At 46.9% G+C, this 12,616-nt stretch overlaps 1 protein-coding gene across 1 annotated transcript in view; it reads right to left on the reverse strand.

The window, feature by feature from the left end:
• SPSB1 (splA/ryanodine receptor domain and SOCS box containing 1) overlaps nt 1-12,374 on the reverse strand; it is a 30,171-nt gene extending 17,797 nt beyond the window's left edge. Inside the window, exon 1 of the mRNA XM_068415195.1 lies at nt 12,162-12,374. The gene's annotated coding sequence lies outside the window, so the exon portion shown is untranslated. The remainder of the gene's footprint in view (nt 1-12,161) is intronic.
• Nucleotides 12,375-12,616: the final 242 nt, after the last annotated feature.

Raw genomic sequence — 12,616 nt, forward strand, 5'->3', positions numbered from 1 at the left:
TCCTCAGCTCCTTCCCCCTTCCATGCTCCACCTTGAGCTATGTGGTTGGCACTCTTGTGATAGCATTAGACACGCGCTGCAGCTTATAATCAGCTGAAAGGAAGAACAATCCGCAGGAACACTGTGCATCAACATCAATGTCTGCCACCCTCTTCCCCACATACAGCCTCACCTTGAGCAGCTCAGCCTCATCTATACCTCCCACCCAAAAAGAACAGCCACTGATGTTCCCAGGCAAGGAGGGATCTGCATGTTAGCTTAGAGCAAGCAGGGTTCAGGTGCTTCCAACCCTCAGATTTGTTTCAAAGGAACACACAATTATCTTCAAGATAAAAACAACAGTTTTATTATCAAAATTAACTAGGTACTTTGCTTTGAAATACAGTTTCTTCCCCTGCATCAAAGGGTTGTTAATTTTAGTCTTGTAGCAAAAAAAGTAGAAGAAATGAAAGCAGCATCTGCTTGGAACAGATGAATGCAAGATAAAAGGTGTCTGTAACAGAAAGCTGGCAGTAACCTTATGTTTTCTATTCAAGTTTGATCTGGGAACAACAACCACCCTTAAAACATAACAAAAGCTGTGGAAAAACCCTTTCCGAATCCAACAACATAGCTGGAAGACGCAATCTCTCTTCTCCAATTGCTGCAACAGCCAGCTGAGGTGAAGAGTCCAGACAAATCCAAATGTGCTCTCCCCGTGTAATCGAGCACCTTGGCTTGCTCAAGTCCATGATATCCCCCCTTCAGCTTCCAAATGCCTCTTCCCCTCCAATACTCTAGAGAGAAAGCAGTTTCCTAGGGATCTCCCTTAGCAAAAAGGAAGCAGAGCAGAACACCTCCAGAATGTCTGGGCATAAATGGCTTGCAATCCAGCCAGTAGGGAAAAGAAAAAAGCCTTGGCATTTCTTGCCTGCCTAGTATGGTCTGTTCTTTGCAGAAAGGCAAGTCAGGATCATCGTGGGTTTGTTATATAACACAAGTTTAGACATACTCAAGTCCAGTCCTGTAACAGAGGCACTGAAGTTTGTCACAGAAGTGTATCAAAGGTAGGTCAACTGTGCTCTAAGTGGATTTACTTCACACATGAGGGTAAGAGATTGTAGCTTTTACAGCACTGAAAATATTAGGAAAAGTAGCCATGCTGTGGTGTACAGTGGGCTTCCACTGGAAACAAACCAAACAGAAAATTTATGTTCTCCAATGCCACTCACACCATCTAACCACGAAGAAGAATACAAGCACCTTGCTCTTGTCTGCCCCCCACCCCAGTACCTCTGAGACAAGTCCCTCTAAATATCTTTACTATGCAGACTCATTAGCTTTACTGAGGGTCACCTTGATCTGCCATCCTGAGGTTTTGGGTGGAGAAGGACTGTTTTCTGCCCTTTCCTCATGCTTTCACCACCCCCGCCCCGCCATCTGCTAGACCTGACCCAACCCATTGCCAGCCTCTAGAAAGATGTATTCACTTCATTTCTGAAGCAGCTCCCAGAAGCTGTGTAACTCAAACATTGGTTAAATGAGCAAAATCCCAAAGAGCCAGATAAACATGCAACAGACTAGTGCTGAGACATTTATCAACATTCAAACCACTCCATCAGTATGGTTAGCGAGGTAAGGCCTCCACATCCAGGAATACACACAAGCAACAAGCCATCTCACAGCAGCTCTCAATAAAGTGCTGAACTAAGAGGATATTCCTGGCAGACGGATTACACAAGAGACAACTCACACTGCCAGCTTTACTGGAACATACACAGCAACTCCCCAAAGCAGAGCATTCTGGGATGATGCCTCACTAGTTTTCTGACTTGTCATTAGCCAAAAACCTTTAATGACATGGTTGGACTCTGTGTTTAAATGTAATTGACCTGGGACATACCATAATTAGGAAGAGAGACGTGGTACATCTCAATGAAGCCTACAGCTGGGCAGAGACTCAGCATGATGCAATGTTTTGCTTTCACCATTACCTGAAAGGGTCCTTGGAAATTGCTACGGTTGTTTGAGATAGGCAGGGTGACCAAAAGCTTCAGCTGGGTTCTGACATCATCCAGCAAAAGGCTTCACATAACATAGAAGAATTTTAGAAAACTTTTCTAGCCTGCTTGACATTTTATCCCCATACAAGCACAACTATACAAATCAGATTTGAAAGTGCAGAGTGCGCCAAACTGTAATGGATTAAAGCACATTATACAAACTGTGGCTGCAGGAATACACATGCTGCCTTCAGGACATCTGCACTGTAAGGTGGCCAGATATCCAAGAGCAACTTTTTCCTGGAAATAACAGTTGTGGTAATACAGAACAAATGTTTTTACCAAAAAGCACGACCAAGACATGCACCTACAGCACTGTTCACAGTTGCTTCATTACTGGTTAGTGTTGAGAGCTGCTGGTTCAAGTGGCAAGGAGTTGAATTTGTCCCTTAGTCTTGCTGGGACACACTCAGAAATGCATTGCGAAGCAACAGTTTCACTGGCCTAAGCTCTGTAAATGAAGTGATACTTTAAGTGTCTTCCTCATCACCTCCTGTGTGTCAACATTAAGCTGCACCTCAATCATTTAGTCTGAGCAACACAACAAATCTGTATGATAAGGTCTAACACTGCTAATTTACATAGTGGTAGTACCACTCCATTGGGAGAAAAACTAGTATGAAGTAACAGTTCACGTCAGTTGCTTCAGGACATGCAAGCAGAACAAGTGGTTAGGAGATAGTCATGCTTGGAACCATGCAGAGGGGATATATTGCTCAAGAGAGATTTGTACAGGCTTTTTGATGGTAAACAGCTTTAAGAGTCACCTTTTCAGATAGCATCTGAAAGCACAGAAAATTTTATTCTGGGCCACTTTAGCTTAATCGTCCAGACTGACAAGAGGGGATACTAAGATAGTTTTTATTCCTTCCGTTTCCACTTTCCAAATGCCCTGACACCACGACAGAAGCCTGATCAAGCAGAGTTTGAAGAACACACATGTTCAGTGTCTCTTCCTTCCCTCCCTAGGGCTTCTCAGCAGACTAAACTGTGGGTTTCCTCTCTAAAACAGCAAAATCCCAGTACCTGTAATTAAGCCAACAGCTTTCTGCTGTGACTATTCCAGCCATTGCCATCTGAGTCCTTTCCATTAAGGTTACCCATTCAAAAACCTCTCCAATGCAAGAGACAAGGAACAGCGCAATAGTCAGTGATGGGACAAGTTCATTAGATGTAAGCAAACCTGAGTTGTCTTATCTAGGCATTAAACAGCTGCCAGTACTTTTACAGTTCAAAGGCAAGAAAAAAGCTGTACAGTCAACCTATCCTCCCAATGTACCACAGTCATCACGGGTCCTCATAAGTCAACATGCCTTCTAAATAAGTGTTTAATCTAAACATTTGTACAGTCACTTAATTCCTGGTGAACCAAGCTATTTGATGTGGGCCACAGAAAGCTCCCATGACATCAACGGAAAGTTTCCAATTAGGAAACCAAGTTTGAAACACATTAGTAGAACTTAAGAAATAGAGAGAGGAAGAAACCTTTTAGAAACAGTCAAAATATCTGTTTCTTATGAAAGATGCACTAATATACTTGAGAACATGCAGAAAAGATAAGCTGCCTTGCTTTTTCAGAGTTTGGTGAATAACAATTGTAGAGAAATAAGCACAGTTACGGTAGCTGCTCCCTTCAGTATCTAATTTGTCTTTTCTAAGGCTGGTCAGTCTCAACCAAAGTATGTTCAACTGTTTTTCAGCTGCTGCTGAAGTCCTTACTGCTCCTTTTGAGGAGGCTGGATGGCTTTGCCAAGATTTGCTGCACACAAGCATCAATTTGAAAGTAATGAGAAGACCACTGCCACCCACCATTCAGTGCACCGCAACCTCCCAAACATGAAATAGATGTAAACTGTCTGGAATATCAAACCACATCCAATAGTATTTTCCTCGCTTAAAAACCTCACACCAGAAAAAAAAACAACTTACCTTGCAGTTTTATTTCAACAGTCAATTCATTACACTACTCCTTCTAATACTCAACGAAAGTATAAGCTGAAGTTACCCTACACACTCATCTCCTACAGATAATCCCAGTGCTTTGGTGATACCATACGAGGACTTGAAAAAGCTGGCTACAGAGATATTCACCCTGGATAAATGCACCTAGGCATGTGTTAATTGGACTGCCCAGCTTTTCTATCAGACATGCAAGCAAAGAGGGTGACATTCAGCAGCTGGCAAAGCCATCGCTGTCACTGCTGCCAGCCTGCCACCTGCTGGGCCACCTGCTTTGTCCACTCAGGCCCAAGGACAGGACTTCACCTATTCAGCACCACAGCCCTGGGTCAGACACGATTTCCATGACAAACTTGTTTTGTGGGGGTCTTAGACATGCCAAAAGAAGATTTAAGAGTATATAGAGAACTGCTTTAGCACAAAAGCCATCTCAACAGTAAAATCACTGATGAGCCTTCTGCTGTAGTGTTTTGCACCTTGAAATGGATATTCCCATGAGGCAAAGTGTTCTTTCGAGAACAGTCTAGACTGGGGATTGACTGGCATTTTTGGAAGGTTTGAAAACAGCCTAATCCAAATAAGATAAGACGGAGCACATGCCTCCAAACAACTACTAGTTATAACACCCCACCCTTTCTCTTCACCTTATGACCGTAAGCTTGAAAACCATTTTCCCATCTCAAAATACACAGGGGGATGTGTCATCAGTCTTAATATATAGTCTACGGCACACTGCTCCCCAGTGCCCACTGCCTCATCTGCATGAAGAAATCTCTTCCCACTTAAAGCTCTAAGAGCCATTCAATTCTTCTTACCAGAAATAGCAAAACCAACAACAGGCATCCTCCATCTTCACAGAAAAGTGTTGCTACACTTATCCCATAAAAACACAGTCCAGCTGAGGATACGCCATATATCTTACCTTGCTCTTGTACGTTCCTAGATGCATACCAAAAGCCATGCCTCCCATCTGGCCTAAAGCTCAAACCTGCTTCTACCTACTAAGCTTAGTCAAGAGACACTGCACGTGTCCTGTCAGCAGTGTGAAGTCAAGGGAAATTATATTTACCCCCACTGTTAATGTGCTGCCACATGGTTGTGCCCACAGCAGCAAGCTGAGCTGTTCTACCTAGAGGGATCTGCCTGGGAAGGGAATGCCAGCATACACTTACAACCACAACCCTACATCAAGGGACAAAGATTGAAGGCACTTCATGAGTCACAGCCAAATTGCTTTTTGGAGAAAAAGTGTACAGCAGAAAGTCCTTATAGAAAAATACCACCAAGTATGTAGGCAAGCACACCTAGCAGCAAAGATTCTCCTCTTCCAAAACTAATAAGCTCAGTGAAGCAGCAGATTCACTGGAGTTCCTTGTAGGCAAACATCTGGACATATCTGCCATCCTGGAGTGACACTGCATACTTGGCAAGTTTCCCCTAGTAAAACAGTGCACTCCTCTGGCTATGGAGCAAGCAGGAGGGCAGTTGCACAATCACAGCCTGCCTGCAGATGTGCGTTATTGCTCCTTCCAGGCTCTCCAGTCAGGTGTCCCCTCCCACCTAGAGTGTTGACACACAAAGCTGTGCCTCTTGCAAATCCAGTTCAGTGTCCACACACCAGGCTTTATCTGATTACTCAGATAAAGCCTCAGGTTTTAATATTATTCATGCCAAAAGTGCAGGTTTGGGCCTGTGTGGGCACATATGATCTGCCCCTTCAACAATCTCACTGGAAAGCAACACCTAACAGCTGCTTGGCCTGCATCATACTGAGATGATCAGAAGCACACAAGGAACACCAGTATCTCAACAAAACAGGAAAGATGCAGCTGCGGAACATGTAGAGTGAACCCTCCAGGAAAGCTCTCGGTTCCTTCAAAAGCTGCTTCTTACAAACACTGAGTTAAGAAAGTTAAACTGTTTAGCAGCTTGAGTAGATCATATCAAACTCAATTAACTAAGGCAGACAGCAAGAGCAAACTGCAGTATCCAAATTCCAGGATGAACCTCAGCCACTGAAATGGACCCATATTAATAAACATAAGATACACACTTTGCTCTTTCTTCTTCTCCCCATCCCAACATACAAGTCAAACCCACAACTTGGAATATCAGTAGCATATTGCCATGCTTATCTGCCTTCACTCCCTGGATTTCCACCAGTACCCAAGCTCACAGCCACTTCACAGCAGATTAGCTGTCCCTTTTTAGCTTCTACACAGCAGCTGTACATTGGCAAGACCGTGTGCCACATACCTAACCTTACAGCAATATCCTGCTGGAAGCAGTGCCATGTGTGCAGCCCTTCTGCCCTTTTCCTCTTAGGCTGCAAACTAAGCTATGCTAGCAAGATCCAAGAGATGCATGTGCCTGAATCAATACCAGAGTCAAGTCTGAGGCTGAAACCACTTATAACTGCCTGTCTGATCCTTGTTGCAAGAGGAACACACAGCACTCTAAAAAAGCTGTGAGATAACAGGGAGGAAAGCAACGCAAAAAAAATGAAACGCGTTCATTAGATTGATTCACTCCCACTCCCAGCTCTGTGTTGTTCCAGCTGGAACTGCACTTCATGCCATATGGAAAACCCCAGAACATTAATAGTGAAACTGTGTGGGACATCAGGCAAGGAAGCCAAGTGTTCAAGCCAGTAGTGCAGAACCATGACAGCAAGCTGTAGGTAACAACACAACGGAGCCTGCAGCAGCTCATGCCTATCATGTAACCCCAGAACAGAAAGTCCAAGCAACATTTCCTGCCCACAGGAGTCAAGCCAGGTACTTTCTGGATTCACAGAGGCCCCAAACCTCTTTTCAGCAAGTGTCAATAGGTTTCTTCTGCAGCTGTTCAACAGTTCATAGGCACTAGGACATAAATGCCAATTCTCACAGTTCAGATTACCCCTTACCAGCTGGTCCACAGTTTTAGTTATTTCTTTACATAGGCACCACTTGGAACTTCAAGTCCCAGATGTACTAGTGCCCTGGGCTTAGTATGGAACAAAGCAATCCCTCCCTCATTGTCCACGTTCAATAACATGATCAGTTTAGCCTTCAAATGGCATGTCTATTAGAGATAGGCCCCATGTAGAACTGCTGACAACACAGCACCAACCCCGTCCATTCCACACACCCAGTGTCCCAATTCCTCCATAGTATGGACCAAAGACTACTGTTTGGAAGCATTTCAAGGGTCATTCTTCTCACTGAGAAGCAATGCTTCCTTCCCTACAGCACAGCTCACTAGGCTACACCACTACAGACCCAGGGATCCTGACGCATCACATGACAATGAATTAGGGGATCCAGGTAAGAACTGCACCTTGGCAAACTCTGGTACTTCCTTCAAGCCTCCACACGCTGTAGTTGGAATCCAGGCATTTTTCACATCTCTAATGTAGAGTTTAACTTCCAAAAGCCATTAAAACGAGAAGTTATCCACAGTGAAGTTCTCAAAAGTTTTAACTAAGAATTTCTAAACATCTGATACCAATGTAGCCTTCTCATGTAGAGAACAGCTTGGCCTTACCCCTTGCTTGCTTTTCTTGGCTGTTTACCATCTGTGGCTCACGTTCTTTAGAACTAAGTTGTTTCTGCAGTTTTTGTGCAACCGAGTGCCTTTGTACATTTATGGTGTCAAGGCCCCATCTGGGATCTCCTCAGGACAGATTCCTGACTTGATAACATACCAGCTATCCAAAGAAAGCAGTTTGAAACTAACATCTACACAGCTGCTCCAACTTACAAGCTTCATCAAATTCCCCTCCCAGGCTATACGAAAAAGCCCATGTTTGGTAACTCCATTCAGACATTACCACCTTCTGCCCCAAAGCTCTCAAGTCAAAAGTTGTTGCTCTCACTTTGAAATCAGGCAGATGGTGGTGGAGTTGTTTTGGTTTGTTGTTTTTTAAGTAAAAAGCTTTCTCCTCCCAGGGAAAGTTTTGCAGGTTAAAAGCCTTACTATTATACAGTAGCAGCACTGCTTCACTTTGAAGTCTGTCTTCCCATGTTCTAGCAGAGGAAAAACTGGCAGAGCCGTAAGACAAGAAAATGTTAGTGGACAAGGCTCTCCAGGGTTAAGGAAAAAAGATAAGGCAAGGGCAGGTGGCTGTTTCTCTATTAAGACCAGAAAAAGATGTTAATCCAAAAATCTTTGAAGCAAAGTTCAATGCTGCGTAAGCACAACACAAAAACAGAAGGAAGGATGGCAAAGCCTCTACCACATGAATGAAACACTAGGAAGCCGATGACAAGCTAAGCCCCCCACCTCCTAGCTGTGGCACTTCCACACTGTGGACAGAAAAAACATTTCCCACCCCACTGCCAGAAATCCCTGCATCATAAGTCTTTTCTGTCCCAACTACTTTGATGAGCCACAGGGTAGAGCCCATCAAATAAAACCTGGTACTAGTATCCATCCCCGCCAAAGGTGTTCAGATAAGACAAGAGATAGCTTTATTTTCTCCCTTCCTAAAAACCCTAAAGCAAAATGGTGAGTGATTGAAGCAAGGCCACACATCAAGTCAGATGTATAGAAGAGATTAGCCCACAGCTGTCCCTGGCTTGCAGCCCTACACTCATCCCTCTAAACCACACGCCCTGGGGCACACACAATATTGTCAGATTGCCACAAGCACCAGCTGGCCTGGAAAATTCTGGACCTTAAGCCCAATCCCAAGCATGCCAACATGTGACAAAAAGAACTGTCCCCCGCAGTCATGAGACAGCACCAAGCACCCATCTCACTAGCCAGTACAGCTACAGAAGAAAGCAGCTCCTGTACCCAATTAACATCCAGAATGAAGATTTAAATCACATTCACTGTATAAAAACACTCCTTAGACACATGCTGTTTCTAGATGGGCAACTCTGGAAGATAAAGCTGCATCTCAGTAACACTCATCACTAAATTTATACATTTCATTTAATTTCTACAACTCGCTAATTCCTCCAGGAAGGCATCCTTCCATGCACAAGAGCAAGTTTCCTTCAGTCTCCTATCATATTCAGTGGCCCAACAAGACTGCTGGATCTTTCCAAGACAGATCCATTATATATTCTTTCTAGGCTTGATACTACTTCACCCAAAGTGTGATCACCTGGAAGAGAATTTCCTAATCAATGCAACAGACCAATTTACTCAAGCCCAGGAGCTTCCAAAGCATTACCTCTGAGGGCAGAGCAGTACAGAGTTGAAAGGGAATCAATGAACATCCCCCCTACCCTACCTCTTTTAAAAAGGTGACATTGCTTTAGTAGTCCCTGGGGAAACACAACTAACGTGGTACTTTTCCCCCACTGTTTGCTTGGAAACTAGTACTTTTAAGCTAGGTTTCCTCCCACTCACACTCAGTAGAGTGTTTGGCCATCTCCTGTATCCCATCTTTGCTAAGGACAACTGCACTGATCCCCACCCCCAGCAATTATTTATTGAAACAGTGGCAGCTGCAGTAGTTACTCACATGGAAGTAACTCAAGGGAAGTTGTTTTTTTTTTTATTGCTCAGAGCAGTGTAGTAACTGGAAGTGAGTCAACACCTTGACATCAACCCCATTCTGCAATGGCCACCAGCAAAGCTGTCCAGTGACTGCAGTTTGGTAACCTTGGTTCTCAGACACTTACTCACTTTTATTCTGCAGGCATTACACAGTTTTGTCTGGAAGCAGCTAGTGTCTAACTTGTATCTTGTACCAGCAACTTAACTTGCCAAGTCGCATCACATACCTACAAATATAAAGGAGCAGGGCAGCAAATTCACAGCCAGCCACACAGAGTCAAGGTTAGGGAAACTCATAGCAAAATAGAGCTTGTTAGTATAAGCCATGCAGGTCTAGTAAGCTGTTTTTCCACTACTATAATGCTACATCCCTCTACTAGTTACTACAAGTAGAAGCCTCCTTGCACAGGACATGAAGATAAGCACAGCCCAGCTGAGGTCATCTCATTGATACTCCCTGCCAACACCAGTTAATCCTCACTCTCCTTGTCAACACAAGCCCTCAGTGACTCCAGACTCAGTCACTACCTGTATACTACAGCCCAAAACTGTAAGCACAACTTGCATTGGCCTCTCAGAGCTAGCCTGTCAGGTGCCAATTCCAGTGTATTCAGTGACACCAGCCACAAAATTTGTCTGAGACACAAACCTCAGACAGCCACAGCACATACTCCCACATCTTGCATTCTTCAAAACCTACATTGTGACTTGGAAGATTAACTGTCAGCACTCATTCACAAAGCCTGGCATACACAGGGTCCTGACTGGCTCGCTGCTACAGATTTTTTAATTCCAGTAATTTCCTGAATCCTTAATTAGCCCTTGCAAGACAGACTTGACAAGACAAGCAGCCCTTGCAGACTGCTTTCACTTTTTCTGAGGAAAGGAAATGTAGGGGCCCAGGGAAAAAAAGACACAGGAGAGCAATGAGCAGAGCACGTTTTCCACATCCAGGATCTAGCAGCAGTGAACTGACTCCACACAAATACAGCACACATCGGCTAGCCAGTTCCTGGAACACAAACCCACATCTCAAAAGTATCTAATAGAGGTTTACAAACTCCAACCACATTGTAGTGCACTTCAGTAACCTCTAAAGCAGAGGGGAGAGGCTGCAAAAGCCTGTTGTTGATGTACTGCAACAATACGATGCCCCCCAGAGGAATACACTGCTGAAGTTCATCCGTCTTGGTAAGAACTCAGGAGAAGAATAAATTGCTGCTTTATGCATCCATCATCACAACTACCAAGAGCCACGACAGGGCCAGTGGCCAGGCATACTGACAGAGCAGGGAGGAGACAGGCACAGTAGCCACTAGATGGCCAGGGAAGATGATCCTCCACAAGCCAGCTGTGTGCTTCTCGGCATCACCATTCACTTTGTAAACAGTAGCACTGCTCCATCACATTCCCAGTAGTTCCCTTATCAGCTCACCACAGAAATATCCTTCTTCCTAGGCTGGGATAGCCACTTTGACCCCATCCATCCTATAGCCAGATCTCTTTTACTGCAAGCCACTGGAAATGCCACATAGTTTGGTCCTGGTAATTTAGCAGTCAACTTGCACCCAGCGAGACTAAGCTGCCTATACTACTGTGCTTTGCAATGCAGAATCTGGTGTAGAAATCAGACATTAGAGGGGCAGAAAAAGCAAAGATTGCTTTCTAGAACAAAAGGTTCATAAATTCATCCTTCATTGCTATCAGGAAAAAAAAAAAGCTGATCTTTCTCCAAGGCAGCAACTCCCATTTTTACAATCCTTTTGTAAACTTCCTTATCTTGAGCAACGGCTCAGACAATTCATACGTTTCTAACCAGGCATGGCCACCACCACTCATCAGCCACACTGACTGCCCACATCTCAGTCGGGTAACACAGAACAACTGGCATACTTCAGCACAAGGCTACAAAAAGATTAGTCTCTTCCCCACCAGTCTAGGTACTTCAGATATAGGATTCTATAAGCTCCCGTTGCATTAGCATAGGTTTATATAGTAAAAAAACAGACATATTAATTAGGCCTTGTAAGGTGTGCTCCAGAGACCACCGCTGTAACCACAGACACTGAACAAACAACCCGACTTCCTTAATGAGTTGAAGATCTCCGAGCTGACATTATCAGTGTTTGCTTTTCAAATCCACACACGGCTACGCCAGCTGGCCTCTGGCAGCCACCCATCTCACGGCATCCCGGCCGCAGCCCCGCGAACGCGGGGAGTCCTTCAGGCCCTGATGCTTCAGCAGCGGGTGCCCCGTTAGCCCCCGCACCGTGCCCCGCGGACACCAGCGCTCCCCGGGCACGGGGCCTTCCGCGCTCATGTGCGGCCCCGCAGCAAACGCGACTGTGCCCGAGCCACCCGGGGCTTGCGAGTGCCTTCGAGCTGCTCAGGCGGGTCAGGACTCTTGGCCTCAGCCCAGCCTGGCGCTCCTTGGTTTTTAAGTTGGCACCGATTCCGGGCGGCTTGCACGGGCTGCGAGGGAGCAGGGAAGAGGAGAGACCCGCTCCGCGCCCGCCGGGAACGGCGGCAGGGAGAGAGGGAGGCGGAGACCGCGGCAGCGCGGAGCCCCAGGCGGGGACACGGGCCGGTCGCCGCCACCGCCCCGGAGCCACCCGGGCCCGCGGGCACCCGCCCCGCACCGCGCCCGCCCCCGCCGGCTCCTACCGTTCCCAGGCTGCCGGCCGGACCATGGCAGCGGCCGAGCCCCGCCAGAGGCTGCTCCCGGGCCGCGGTGCGGTGCGCAGCGGAGCGCAGCGCCCGCCGCTCCTCCGCCGCAGCGGGGAGGCTGGAGCCGCAGCACCCCAGCTCCTCCCGGCGCCAGGCGCGGCAAGCGGGGCCCGGCCCGTCACATGGCCCAAATAGCGCCCGGCCGCGGCCCCGCTCCGCCCCCGGCCTGGCCCGGGGCGCGGCCCGCTCCGCCCGGGCCCGCCCCGCCGCGGGCAGCCCGCCGCGCTCGGGAAGGGGGCGGGACGCGGGGCGGGGCGGGGGCGCGGAGGAAGCGGCGGGGCCGGCCCGGCGGAGCGGCCCCGGCCCCCGGGGCCTGGAGGCGCAGCCGGCAGCGGGGAAAGTGGTTCATGGGGAGGAGGAAGACCGGCGGCGTCTGGCCCGGGCAGAGCCGC

Source organism: Nyctibius grandis, chromosome 17 (genome assembly GCF_013368605.1).
Source record: "Nyctibius grandis isolate bNycGra1 chromosome 17, bNycGra1.pri, whole genome shotgun sequence".
Classification (NCBI taxonomy): Eukaryota; Metazoa; Chordata; class Aves; order Nyctibiiformes; family Nyctibiidae; genus Nyctibius; species Nyctibius grandis.